Source organism: Ctenocephalides felis, unplaced genomic scaffold (genome assembly GCF_003426905.1).
Source record: "Ctenocephalides felis isolate EL2017-DRISC unplaced genomic scaffold, ASM342690v1 CF-g0.4_SCAFFOLD_01170, whole genome shotgun sequence".
NCBI classification, from domain to species: Eukaryota; Metazoa; Arthropoda; class Insecta; order Siphonaptera; family Pulicidae; genus Ctenocephalides; species Ctenocephalides felis.
In genome coordinates, this window is record NW_020537324.1 from 83,647,500 (window position 1) to 83,662,990 (window position 15,491).

Below are 15,491 nucleotides of genomic sequence, written 5' to 3' on the forward strand. Positions count from 1 at the left end.
AAAGATATTAATCTTATGTGTGTGTGTATGTTATCTATCTTACAAGCATCAATTAGTGTTGAATTTGAATTGGAGTCACGATATCGGAATTAGAATCTTCGTGTTTGATCTTATCTTGGAAACCACTTGGAAACTAACGAAAATTCGATATAAATATACATACATACATGTATATATAAATATACTTGGTTTCTGGTGTGAGAGTACTATAGTTTTTCCTTGTATATGGTTCAATTTTTCCTTAACCAATTTACAAATTAGTAGCAGGTATTTTCTCTCATTTTCTCTTATTTTAGTCCTAAAAAGTGTCTTCACACAGGTCTTTTTAAAAGGTAAACTTCATAGCAAATTGCATTTTGTCATAGCAAATTACCAGATAGTTTTTGTCCAACTTCCTTAGAATCCACGTCTTTGTTTCAAATAAAGCATTATATCAGTTATTCAACCAAGTCGATGCTAATTGCACATTATAAAGCCGAAACATTTTAATGAGCATATGAAATTTGATGTGATTTTTTTTTCTCCTAATTTTTTTAAATTCATAGATCACACTTTCCTCTTTCAAACATATTGTTCCTATCCTGCATGATGATATGCTTTCTTGCAAAAGACGTCATTTTAATAATTAATGAATCTACAAAAGAAATTCAAGGATGTTTGTATTTTTTACCGTACTTGCCTCGGATAATTCAGTTTCAATTATCGAATTTCGATCACAAGTTTTTTAATTATCTTCCCGTAGGGCAAGTTATAGTAATCGCAAAAAATCGAAAATGAAAATTTTTATATATCTTTACATTTCAAAACCTTCTGAACATTTTGGCATACTTTATAAAAAATGGATATATGTGTGTGTGTGTGTGTGCGTGTGTGTATGTGTGTTCGGATACAAATTTTCGTCGACGATTTCGGGAACACGAATGAAGCGATTTGAATAATTCAAAAAACATTCGATTCGTATTGATAAGGAGACGTGCTGATTAGTTTTTGGCGGAGGCAGGTTTAGCTATTCCGAAGATACGGGGCAAAAAGTGCCGAAAACGGTAACTCAGTTTTTAAGAGAACGGAGCGTCCCATTTTAATAATTCAAAAAACGTTTTACTTGTATTGACAAGATGAAGAATTGATCAAATTTTCATAAAGCAGGTCTAGCGGTTTCGGAGATCTAGTAAACTAGCTGTAAGTGGAATTCTGTCTTAAGGCAATTAGGGCATCGTGCCTTAAGGCAAATTGCTGGAACTTCCCGTACCCAAAATTATTATTTTTTTTAAAAACGATTAACATTTTTGAAAAAAAAATTACTTCGAAAAAATTAGATTTTTGAAAAACTATAAATTTGATAAAAAATTACCATATTTTGAAAAAAAAAATTTTATTTGAAAAAAAAATTTTTTTTTGAAAGAAAAAATTTTTTTTTGAAAACAAAAAATTTTTTTGAAAAGAAAAATGTTTTCTTCATTTTGACATATTTTGGAAATTCTGAACTTTTTTTCAATGCAATCGTACTGCTTGAACTGCATAGAGACGAATTGTCACAGCGCAAGTGGCGCGCCGCCGCCTTACGCATAAGCATTGGTACGGAACCCATAGGAATGTTAACAAAATGTATACTTATTGTTAAAATTTCTATAAAATATCTGATAATTTGATGTGCATATGTCTAATGATCATTTTTGACCGCCAGATGGCTCATTTTTTTACTTTTTTTGTTAGATCTCCGAAACCGCTAGACCTGCCTTCATGAAAATTGGAACAATTCTTCATCTTGTCAATACAAGTAAAATGTTTTTTGAATTATTCAAATCGGACGCTCCGTTCTCTTAAAAACGGATGTACCGTTTCTGGCACTTTTTGCCCCGTATCTTTGGAACGGCTAGACCTGCCTTCGCCAAAAACTAATCAGCGCGTCTCCTTATCAATACGAATCGAATGTTTTTTGAATTATTCAAATCGGTTGATCCGTGTACCCGAAATCGTCGACGAAAATTTGTATCCGCACATACATACACACACATACATACATACACACACACACACACATACATACACACACACACACACATACACACATACATCCATTTTTTCTAAGGTATGCCAAAATGTTCAGAAACCTCTGAAACGTAAAGATATATAAAAATTTTCATTTTCGATTTTTTTGCGATTACTATAACTTACCCTACGGGAAGTTAAAAAAGTAAAAAAAGCCATCTGGCGGTCAAAAATGATCATTAGAGATATGCACATCAAATTATCAGATATTTTATAGAGATTTTAACAATAAATATAAATTTTGTTTGCATTCCTATGGGTTCCGTACCAATGTCTATGCAGTTAAAGCAGTACGATTGCTTTGAAAAAAAGTTCAGAATTTCCAAAATATGTCAAAAAAAAGAAAACATCTTTTTTTTTTAAAAAAAGTAATTTTTTGTCAAATTTATAGTTTCTCAAAAATATAATTTCTTTGAAGTAATTTTTTTCAAAAATGTTAATAATAATATTGGTACGTGATGTTTCAGCCATTTGCCTTAAGGCACGGTGCCATGCGCTCCATGTTTAGTTATAATTATCAAATGCCTTTGCTCAAATTATTTCAATTATAAGTTATAATATAGTTTTGCTTTTAATTTGAATATAAATTTGGATGTTGCTTTATATTTTTCCCAATTTTTTCGCTAGTCATCCAAAAATGTGACTTCGTCCAGCATTGACATCACTCGATGATATTCTTTCGGGTTCAAAAAACAAATGTTTTTCGAAAAAATGCCGACGTCGACGTCGACGACGACGAGGAGGAATGAGCTCATCTTATCGTCAAATCAAATAATAAAATCGTCAAGTACGAAAAACAAAATCTAAACACATCTAAACACACCTGGCGAAATCTGGATCACTTCAGATCGAGGTAGAAATTGAAATGATAGTTGGAAGACTTGAAATAGTAAAACAAACTATGAATTTTTGCATTATATTTACGCAATAATTCTGTAGTTTTTTTCGTCTTAAAAGATTTAAGAATAAGGGTCTGACCAAGGTCCAACGTAGTTTCCTTTTCTTTTTTTATCAATTTTAGGATATTTTAGAAATTTTCTGAAGAAAAAGATATTTTAGAAATTTTCTGAAGATACAATTTTCTGAAGAAAATATCCGAAAATTTTGAGTGTTTCGTAGTTTTTATAAATTTGAAAAATTGAAAATTATCTGAAAATTTGCTAAAAATTTATGAATGATCAAAAGAACGATTTATACGTGAAGAAATTTTTGAAAAAATGGAAATGTTTTAAAAATTTGGAAAAATTTATCTGATTTGGAAGACGATTTATGGTTGTACAAATTTTAAAATTTGGAAAAATTCTATGATAGAAAGAAAGATTTATGGGTTTAGAAATTTAAAAAATTTGAAGTGTTTTTATAATTTTTTTTTTTTTAATTTTTAGACTTTTTATGATTGATATGATAGAAATTTGAAAATTTGAAAATTTGGAAATGTTTTAAAAATTTGGAATAATTTTTTGATTGACAGGACGACTTATGCTTTTAGAAATTTGAAAATTTGGAAATGTTTTAAAAATTTAGAATAATTATTTATGATTGAGAAGACAGCTTATGGTTTTAGAAATTTGAAAATTAGAAAATGTTTTAAAAATTTGGAATAGCTTATGATTGAAAAAACGGCTTATGATTTAAAAAATTTGGATATTTGGAAATGTTTTAAAAATTTAGAATAATTATTTATGATTGAAAAAACGACTTATGCTTTTAGAAATTTGAAAATTTGGAAAAGTGCTGTGATTGAAGGGACGAAATTTGAAAAAATGATCATATTATTGTTTGATTCTGTAAGTAAATTTAATATTTGAAAATTTCAAACTATAGTAAATTTATATATTTTGTTAACAATTTTCAGCAATTATTACGTTCATAACACCCTGGCAATTAATCAGGAATTTATTTTATTAATAAATCAAATTCTTTTGGCAAAAACAAAAAATTTTCTTTAGCCAAATTGAAAATTTGTACACTTTTCTGTGTCTTATATAAAATTTATATATATATATATATATATATATATATATATATATATATAATTTCTTACCTGCCCCACCTGATTCCCATACTTATTTTTTCCCTCCTAATTTGATTAACCGAAAATTTCTAATGTCCACTTTTAGCAAATATTTGCACATTCAATTTGCAATTTGTTATCGCCAATAATTTAACTCGTCTGTTTTATTTTTTGGCAATAATTGTGCTAATTCGTTTAAGGAAAATATAAAATTTCAAAAAAATATTCACCATCATATGTCTTTCCTAAATTCGACGAAAAACGATTTTGAATTTGTTTTAAAAGTTGTAAAAATTGTGATGAAGTTCTCAGTGCTAAAATTGACTTAGAGACGGACGAATAATAAAATAAATTGAAATAAATAGAAATAAAATTTAAAAAATTGTGTTTTGGATGTATTTAATTTAAATATTGGTTTATAGTTTTTTCAGTTTTAAATATGGGTGAGTTTCTATTTTTTGGATATAACTAAAAATACTTAACTATAAAAAAATATATATGATTAATAATTAAATTTATGTAAAATAAATTTTACAATTTTTATAATTACAAGATATTTTACTTTGAATATAAAATATACTTATTTTAAATTTTAATAATAATTTTAAAAAATTCAATACAAACTTTAAATTCTTGCATTTTTATTATTTTTTATTAGACTCAATTTTTGTATTTTTAATATTTTTTTGTCAGACATATATGTCTGAGTCTCATATATTTTATTAATATTACTTATTTTTGTATTTTTGGTATTTGAAATTCTTGCATTTTTATTATTTTTTATTAGATTTAATTTTTGTATTTGAAATTTTTGCATTTTCAATATTTTTTGTCAGACATATATGTCTGACGATATTGCATTTCTATTAGTTTTATTAGACATATATTTTTATTATTTTTTTGTATTTTTATTAGACTTATATTTTTGTTATTTTTTGTATATGAAATTTTTGCATTTTTATTACTTTTTATCAGACTTATTCTTATTATTTTTTGTATTTGAAATTTCTGCATTTTTAATATTTTTTGTCAGGCATATATGTCTGACGATATTGCATTTCTATTAATTTCATTAAACTTATTTTCATTATTTTTTATATTTTTATTAGACTTATTTTTAATTTTTTGGTAATTTAAAATCTTGCATTTTTATTATTATTCATAAGATTTAATTTTTGTATTTGAAATTTTTGCATGTTTAATATTTTTGTCAGGCATATATGTCTGACGATATTGCATTTCTATTAGTTTTATTGGAAATATTTTTGTTATTTTTTATATTTGATTAATATTACTTATATTTATATTTTTGGTATTTAAAATTCTTGCATTTTTATTATTTTTTATCAGACTCAATTTTTGTATTTGAAATTTTTGCATTTTTAATATTTTTTGTCAGACATATATGTCTGACGATATTTATTTCATTAAACTTTTTTTTGTTATTTGGTATATTTTATTAATATTACTTATTTTTATATTTTTAGTATTTTAAATTCTTGCATTTTTATTATTTTTCATAAGACTTATTTTTATTATTTTTTGTATTTGAAATTTTTGCATTTTTAATAATTTTTTGTCAGACATATATGTCTGACGATATTGCATTTTTATTAGTTTTATTATATATATATATATATATATATATTTATTATTTTTTTGTATTTTTCTTTGACTTATTTTTGATATTTTTCTGGTATTTTTAATTCTTGCATTTTTATTATTATTCATTAGGCTTATTTTTATTATTTTTTGTATTTGAAATTGTTGCATTTTTAATATTTTTAATAATTTAGACTTAAAAAATAATCTAAATGCAAAAACGCAAACAAATTATTTATGATAATTATTTATTATTATAATGTAAAATTAGTTTAGATTTCATATATGAAATTAAAAATATCGGATTTAAGTAAAATAATTTATAAATAATTATATGTTATTTTGATCAAATATTCAAAGAACAATTATTGTTTTTTGATTAACATTTAATTTACTCATATTTTCTGACTTATTTTTATTAATTTTCATAAATTTGCATCTTGTACTTCTCCTGTAAATTTCCTGTATTTTTCCTTTAATACTTTTTTCCCTAGTATTTTTTAACTTCCCGTAGGGCAAGTTATAGTAATCGCAAAAAAATCGAAAATGAAATTTTTTATATATCTTTACGTTTCAAAGGTTTCTGAACATTTTGGCATACCTTAGAAAAAATGGATGTATGTGTGTGTGTGTGTGTATGTACGTATGTACGTGTGTGTATGTATGTGCGGATACAAATTTTCGTCGACGATTTCGGGAACACGGATCAACCGATTTGAATAATTCAAAAAACATTCGATTCGTATTAATAAGGAGACGTGCTGATTAGTTTTTGGCGAAGGCAGGTCCAGCCGTTCCAAAGATACGGGGCAAAAAGTGCCGAAAACGGTAACTCAGTTTTTAAGAGAACGGAGCGTCCGATTTTAATAATTCAAAAAACATTTGACTTGTATTGACAAGATGAAGAATTGATCAAATTTTCATGAGGGCAGGTTTAGCGGTTTCGGAGATCTAATGAAAAAAGTACAAAAAAATGAGCGATTTGGCGGTCAAAAATGATCATTAGACATATGCACATCAAATTATCAGATATTTTATAGAGATTTTAACAATAAGTATAATTTTGGTTTACATTCCTATGGGTTCCGTACCAATGTTTACGCGTTAGACGGCGACGCGGCGCTTACGCGCTTTGATATTTCGTCTTTATGCAGTTAAAGCGGTACGATTGCTTTGAAAAAAAAGAGTAGATCTTCCAAAATATGTCAAAATAAAGAAAACATTTTTTTTTCAAAAAAAATAATAAATTTTTTTTTTTTTCTTAATTTTTTTTTTCACATAAAAGTAATTTTTGGTCAAATTTATAGTTTCTCGAAAATCTTATTTTTTTAAAATAATTTTTTTCAAAAATGTTAATAGTTTAAAAAAAAAAAAATTGGTACGGGAAGTTCCAGCAATTTGCCTTAAGGCACGATGCCTTAATTGCCTTAAGACAGAATTCCACTTACAGCTAGTTTAATTTTATCTTAGAGTCCATATTTCTGATCCAAGTGCCACATTAAATTTTATCAGTTAAGTGTATATATATATAAATGTATGTAGATTTATGTCGTTATAGTAATTATGCAATTCATTTAGATAATTTATTAGGCATAAAAATGTTCTTTTATTTTTAATAATGGCTAATTAGTTTGTAAAAAAAATTATATAAAACTTAACACGTGTTTTATCATTTTGTGTCACACAAAATACAAATGTTAACGTTTAGTTACAGAGAAAACGTTTATGTGAAAATAATATGTAAAAAATAGTATCGGGCACGTTTTATAGAGAACTGCTGAACCGATTTTAAATATGAAAGACACTTGGTTTTTAAAAAATCGTGTACTAAATATAATTGCTACAAAATCAAGAATTAACCAGAAATCTTTTACTTAAACAATAACATTCAGTTTTGGCCAAGTTGCTTTTTATTTTGGGAATTTTTTGCATTTTCTTGTTAAAACGAATTTAGTACGGTTAAAGGCAGGTCTAAAAAAGTGCTAAAAGTTGTCATTTTGTAGACAAAAACATACATAGTTACAAGTAAATACTTCCATTAATATTTTATTGGATTTTATAATTTAAAAAAAACACAAACTGTTTGTCGTATATGCGGAAGAGATTTCAATTACTTCAAAAATCATTTTAATTATTTTAGTAAACGACTACGAATAAATTCGCACTTGTTTATATATACACATATAATTTCATATATATATATATATATATATATATATATATAAATGAACTTAATCTCGATCATATATAAATAGTGAGAACCTTTGCTTGAAATTTACAGTATTGTTACTTCAGCGCTAATAGAAGCATCGAAAATCGATCCGAATTTTTTTTTTTTAAATATTTAATATATTTATTTGTATATTGAAATATTTTTTAAAAATTGTTTGAAGTGTTTTGTATATCCCTGCAGTGTTAAAACGTGTTTATTTTTAAAAAAATTGTTATATTTTTGTGCATCTGGAAATTTAACGTGAGTGGATAAAAATTTAAGTTCTAGGTTTTTTTAATTAAAATTGTTATAATATTAAATGTTATAAATACAGTTATATTGTTTGTAAGACTAAAAAAAATATATGAGTTTCACAGTTGGTTTTTTTAAATTTATATTTTTAGTCAAGAACAGAACCACTAAAATTGTAATTATTTAATCTCGTTTTTCTTTTTTTGTGTTTTTTTTTAAATATTGATTTAAATAATTAAGCACTAAATAATTTTTTTAAATATTATTTAAAAAGAATTTTGAACTTAAAAATTGCTACGACTATGGTTAGAATCATGTGTCAAAATGTGCATTTTTCTAAATTTTTGTTCTAAATGTGCAAGTTCTTTTTTGAAAGTTTATTTTTGACTAATAAATTTATACATTTTATTGTTAAATTTGATATAGTCAAATAAATTTTTGAAAGTGAGTCAAAATTATAATTACTGAACAAAAAACGCCACAAATCTAACAAAATTAATGCGAAATATGCAACTTGAATTTTTATTTCAATATTATATTTTTTTACAAAGTTACTTTTTGAATTTTTGTATTTTTTGGACGTTAACATACTATATAAATTCTTTCAAATATTAATCAATATTAATTTAGTATAATTTGAACTGAAACAGTACTACAGAAGTAAAAATTTAGCAAAAGAAATTATTGAATCTTTTATGTTTATTTTAGTACACTTATTTACATAGTTACTTTTTAATTTATGAGTTTTTGCATTTTTTTTAAATTTAACAGTCGATATATGGAAAGTTATTTTTAAATAGTATTAATAATTAATTGCACTAAAAAGTGTTACAAGTTCGATTTATATGATAAAAATATATTTTATTTTGAACATGGCAAATTTAACAAAACGTCAAAATGCAGAAAAATATATATATGTTTTTTTTTATGTTTCATTGAATCTTATTACTAGATAAATTTACTATATATTTATTTACTTAATATAATAAATTTATATTACTAGTAAAATTTTCCATAATTCATGAACAAAATACATATTTCCAGTTTCCACCGACAGAGGTTTTCTATCGCTCACCCAGGAAGCGAATCGTTATCTTTGTATTGAACCAGCTACACAAGCGCCGCCAGGTAAATATAGTACAAAAATACAAACTATATTCTAATATATATATATATATATATATTAATTAATATTAATATATTTTATATATAAAATTCTTCTGTAATGGCGTCTGAAAGGATAATCCTCCTAAACGATTATTCGGATTTTGATAAATCTTTCTGAAGTTTGTTAAGGAAATTTTTTAGCATCTTTTGATTTATAGAAATATAGTTAGATTGTAGAAATAAATGAAAAAAATACAAAAAACCGCTTATAATTGTTTGACATTGAAAACATATGAACTATCATATGCTAGAAATGTCGATTCTCTTAAAATTTGAATTTAGCTGAAATTATGAGCCTAGATAATATTAGAATACAATATACAAGAAAAATGTAATGTCTACATTATTATTGCCGAAAAGCATCTGAGATGTGCTAGAAATTAAGATAATATAAGATACAGTCTACAGTGTATCGTTTGGCAGATGGAATTATATAATTTGGTGTAATAAGTCCAAAATTGCATATACATTATTTTTTAAACTTATGTATGTCGCATTATGGTTTAGCTAGTATATATATATATATATATATATATATATATATTATATTTTTTATTTTTCAGGTGATGAAATATAGAAACAGTTTCGGGCAAATCTTGCAAATTCAATTCAGGACTTTCTTGGAGCATTTTATAGATCCAAGGTAATTACAAAAATACATATAATCAGTATATATATATATATATATCTAATTATTATTATAATTATTATTCCTTTGTCTTTTACGATTTCGTCACATTAAAATTCTTTGAAAATTCAAATGCGTGCGCGTTATCAGTGAAAAACAGCACTAGGTACTGATTTCATTGGAAAAATATGTTTTTGTTTTAGTATCTTATTTTTTCCGATTTAATTTAATTGCTCAACTGATAGTTTTGATAATGACCTTCTTATTATACTATTATTATTCTTATCGATACACGAATTTTTGTGCGCAATCCGTACGCAAAGTATTGATCGATTAGTCATTCATTTTATTGATAAACAAATTTTATTTTGGTTAAAACAAATGCGTTATATTATTGAAACTTAATAAAGGCAGTAAAGAAATAAATATGAAATTTTTTTTCAACTTTTTGGAAAGGACCTTTAGTGAAAATGCGAGACGTTTCGGGTCTTAATTTGACTCTTCTAAATAAAAAAAGCTCAAAAAAAAAACAGACAGTAAACAAATTATGCATCTAACATTCATATAAAATAGAATGTATGCATATTTCTTATTTAAAAATTTAACTGATATTACATAAAATTGCAATTTTTTTCCTGATGGATTTTGTCATTTATAAAGCTACTGAATTAATTTTGAACATTGAAAAAAAATACTTATCTTTTGGCACGATTCAATTTTGAAATATTTCATTTTAAACAAATGTGTGATTTTTTATTTAAACTTATTTTTGTTATTAAATGAATACCATAATTGTATTTTTTTAACATATTGAAAATAATATTTTTCCGTCATTTAATATAAAAATTAAACGTTTTGAGCCCTAATTTGATCTTTTTTTCTTAACTTTTATAAACTTAAAAAATCACAATAAAAGTCATTTATAAATATATGCGAAATTAATTTTGAAATATGAATCATGTCAAAGTTTTAAAAATGTTTCAAAATTTTACATAGTAATTATATTCCAAAAATATTTTATATTTTTGCAATTTAATGCAAACCTCTTAATATTTGGACATATGAAAAATATAATTGTTACCAAAATAATTAACGTTTTTATTCTTAATAAATTAGTAAATATTGTCTCGATTTTTTCTAAAATATAATATTTAAATAATCTACGATCTTATAATTTAAATTAGTATTGACAATTTAAAAAAAAGTACAAGATTTTTATATTTATTTCATACATAGGTTAAAAATAAATAATAAAATTCCTGAAAAAAATTCTTGATGGATTAAATTATATATAAAATCTTGCAGTTGATTTAACAAAAGGCTATTAGTTATTAATTCATTTTTTTTTGTAAATATTTACATATTTTACAAAAATAATAAATATTAATTTTTAAGGCTATTAGTTATTATTTTATTTTTTTGTTTTATTTAATTATATATTTTACAAAAATAATAAATATAAATTTGTTGTTGCCATATAATTATCGAAATATTTTTTTCAGTAATGCAAAAATATTATTGCAAACCGCTTAATTATTGCATATTTCTAAAAAATCGTTTTTACTAAAATTGTAATAAATAATTAAATAGTTTAATAAAATTAATAGATTTAATTATTAATAAATTTTGAATAGTTCTCTTAAAATATAATTTTGAGAATGCAATAAGTGTCATTTTGTTTTAAAATATAATTAAAAATTAATTTATATACCGTAAATAATGTTGTAATTCACAATTTTATATCATAAATCAATAATGTCAATTTTAAGAACAATGCATGATTTTTTAATACATTCGCTGCTGCGAACGCATATGGTGCGTGAGACTGTTATCAATAGTAAGACTACGAACACAACACTTTAGGGTACTCTTTTGCACTTTAGAATAGTGTTTTTAGTCAAATAAATTATTTTAAATTGAAATTTTGTACTGTAATTATTTTGAACAAAAATAGTCCTATAGGACTAACAATTCTATTAAAATAAGATAAATATGTTTATCTTATTTTGATAGATTTTTTTAAGCTAAAATGCTCAGAATTGGTTTTATTTATGCGAAACAAATAACACAAGACTAGCATATTAAATTAATAAATAAATTATAATTAATAACAAATAATAATAATAATAAATAAATTACAATTAATTTTATTATCCGTTATCGATTTCATTGTCGTTTTAATTAAATTATGTTCAGAATTATTTATCGTGCCAAGTATCTATGTAAAGTTCAACAAACTCTTAAAATTATAACAAAAACATAGAATCGTATTATTATTATTATTATAAATAATAATTGTTCTTAACTTTTCCATTTGTTTGATGAATGTCTTGTTGAGATAACATCCAGATTTAACCGGCGGTTAAATTGTTACAATTTATTTCTAGAACTTTCCATAAATTAAAGGAAGGATAATTATAAATAAATTTATGTATATATATATATATATTTATATATATATATGTATATATATATATATATATATATATATATATATATTATAATTGGCTGGTCAAATTTTGATAAATCTTGTGAATTACTCCTCATGAAGAATAAAAAGAATATTAATTATGTAGTAATAAGGAAAAAATATCGAAAAACAACTCATCATTGTATGAATTTAAAAAATTATTAATTTTGTTAGTTTTAGACATTTCAATTTACTTGCAATTTTTATTTATATGTAGATATATGTTAAAATCAGGATATATCAGAAAATGTAGTTTGGGCATTTTCATTGTTAATTTCTGCCTAAGAAAAATATAAAGTCAGCAGTATTTACTACAATGTATATGTATTATGTATTTATTTGGAATCCTATTCACAAAATATTCATTTATACTTACAAAACTTTATTTTTATTTTATCTAGTTATCTAAAAATTGAAATTTTATTTTTTATTTATTAGTTAAGTGGTTTCTAGACAATTATTGTTGACTCACAAAGATTATTATCAGTCAAGATTTTTCGACTTAATTGATGTCTCAATGATCTTGAGTCAAATTCATTGTCTCAATCAATTATAATATCACTTTGTATCTCAATTTAAAAGACATTACAAACGTCACAACAAGACATTAAATCATTCCTTAATATTACATTCGATTAATTGTAAACAATTGCAAATTTATTTATTTATTATTGTCGAAAATATTACGCACGAAAATGATAGAAACATTTTGGGGTCAAAAATGAACCAAAAGATTGTGATCGAATTTTGTATAGGGTCCGCTAAATAACTTTATTTTTTTACAATTTACTGAATATTTTCTAAAGTTTCTTTTTCTATTTGAAAGTACAATCCTTTCAGTTAATAATGAAATTAATTCAGTTAATAATTTAATTCAAAAATGAAGAAAAAAAGCCTCGGCTGACCGTTGAAAAAAAAATGAAAATGAAAATGAAAAATGTTAGATGGCATACTCTATAGCTCAATTTGTGCAATTTTAGAGTATATCGAGCTGCTGTAGAGTTATGTTTTGTTAGAAGACATTGTAGATTATTCAATTCTGAAGAAGTTTGCTATATAAACTTAGGACAAACGGTTTAAAAGTTACGAGAGATATAATAAACAAATGCACATACAAATTTAAGTAGCTCTTGCTGAATCGTTCTACCAAATTACTTATCTATTTTCAAATGTAATTTTGAAGTACACCGAGTTGTTATAGGGTTTTATAATATTAGAAAATGTTGTAGATTATTTAATTTTAAACAAATTAGCCAAATATTTTATCAATCAAACAAACGGTTTAAAAGTTACAAGAGTTTTAACCAAATGAATGCACGGATCGATTATTAGGATTTTTTTGCTATTTTTGCAGGTAGCTTAACTATTTTCAAATGCTATTTTGAAGTATATCCAGTTGATCGAGGGTTTTATTATATTAGAAAATATTGTAGATTATTTAATTTTGAACAAGTTTGCCAAATATTTTATAAATTTTGGACAGACGGTTTAGAAGTTACAAAAGCTACACTGAACAAATGCACTAGGGAATGCAATACCGGTATACCGAATTACCGGTAAACCGCCCGATTTTTCGGCGGTAATTTTACCGGTATTTACCCCAAAAATACCGGTATTTTCGGTATTTTTACATAAGCGCTATTTGATACAAAATACACTAAAGTTTAAATTTCTCGGAACAAATGTATCTTTAAATTTCATAATCGCATAAACAGCTATATCTTCAAGTGATTTGGTCTTTCTTACTCATAAGTTCGTTTTTGGTGAAAAGTACTCAATATAGCGATAATGAATTAATTAAATTGGATATAATTTTGTTAATTATTAGTTAAAAAATAAACTTATTGTTTTATTTTATTGTTCTTATTATTTAGTTGAATATAGTTGTAGTTGTATATACATTTTTTATATTTGTACTAGTAACTTTTAATTTTGTTTACGTTTGTTTAAGATAATAAAAATACCGGTAATTTACCGGTATTCCGGTTTTCTAATGAAAATTACCGGTATTGAAATTTTCCATCGGTATTGCATAACCTAAAATGCACATACAAAGATTAAGTAGCTCTTACTGTATCTTTCTACCTAAATTACTTATCTGTTTTCAAATGTGATTTTAAAGTACACCGAGTTGCTGTAGGATTTTATAATGTTAGAAAATATTGTAGATTATTCAATTTTGAACAAATTAGCCAAATATCTTATCAATTTTGGACAAACGGTTTAAAAGTTACAAGAGATACAATAAACAAATGCAAAACCAAAAAAAAACACTAGCTGAGTCGTCTTACTAAATTACTCATCTATTTTCAAATGTGATTTTAAAGTACACCGAGTTGATGTAGGATTTTATAATGTTAGAAAATATTGTAGATTATTGAATTTTGAACAAATTAGCCAAATATTTTGTTTATTTTAGACCAAGGGTTCAAAAGTTACAAGAGTTGTGATAAATAAGTGCGCAAGCGTATTATTCGTTCTCCATTCAGAGCAAACGCCTAAAATAGTTACTTGATTTTCAAATGCGATTTTAAAGTATACCGAGTGACTTTAGAACGATATGATGTTAGAAAATATCGTAGATAATTTAATTCACTACGATTTTCCTTAATATATTATTTACAGTAGACGAACTGTTAAAAAGTTACAAGAGTTACAACAAATAAATGCATAAATTCATTACACTATTATATTTGCTGTACTATAAACAGTACACAGACTTAATACGTCTATATATCAATTTCATTTTTCGTTTCTATTATATTACATACAATTTCCTTTCATTTGCATGACTTTTATATATATTTGTTTAAATAAATTAAATTGTATTCGCGTCAATAATCAAAATTTGCCGCGCGTCAAAAATGTCAATTCGAGGCGAATGAGGTCAATTGGTTCGTTAGATGGAACATTCGATGGCGTAATAGTTTAAATATCCATCAAATTCATTCAAAGTTTTAACTATAGATGACGTCACTAGTTTTGTAAATTGATAAATTGAAATAACTGCAAAATACTAGGTGTAGGTGGCATTTTGCCCTAAAGTATAAATGATTACTTTTTTCCATACCGTAGGTATGGATGAAATTTTAAACTC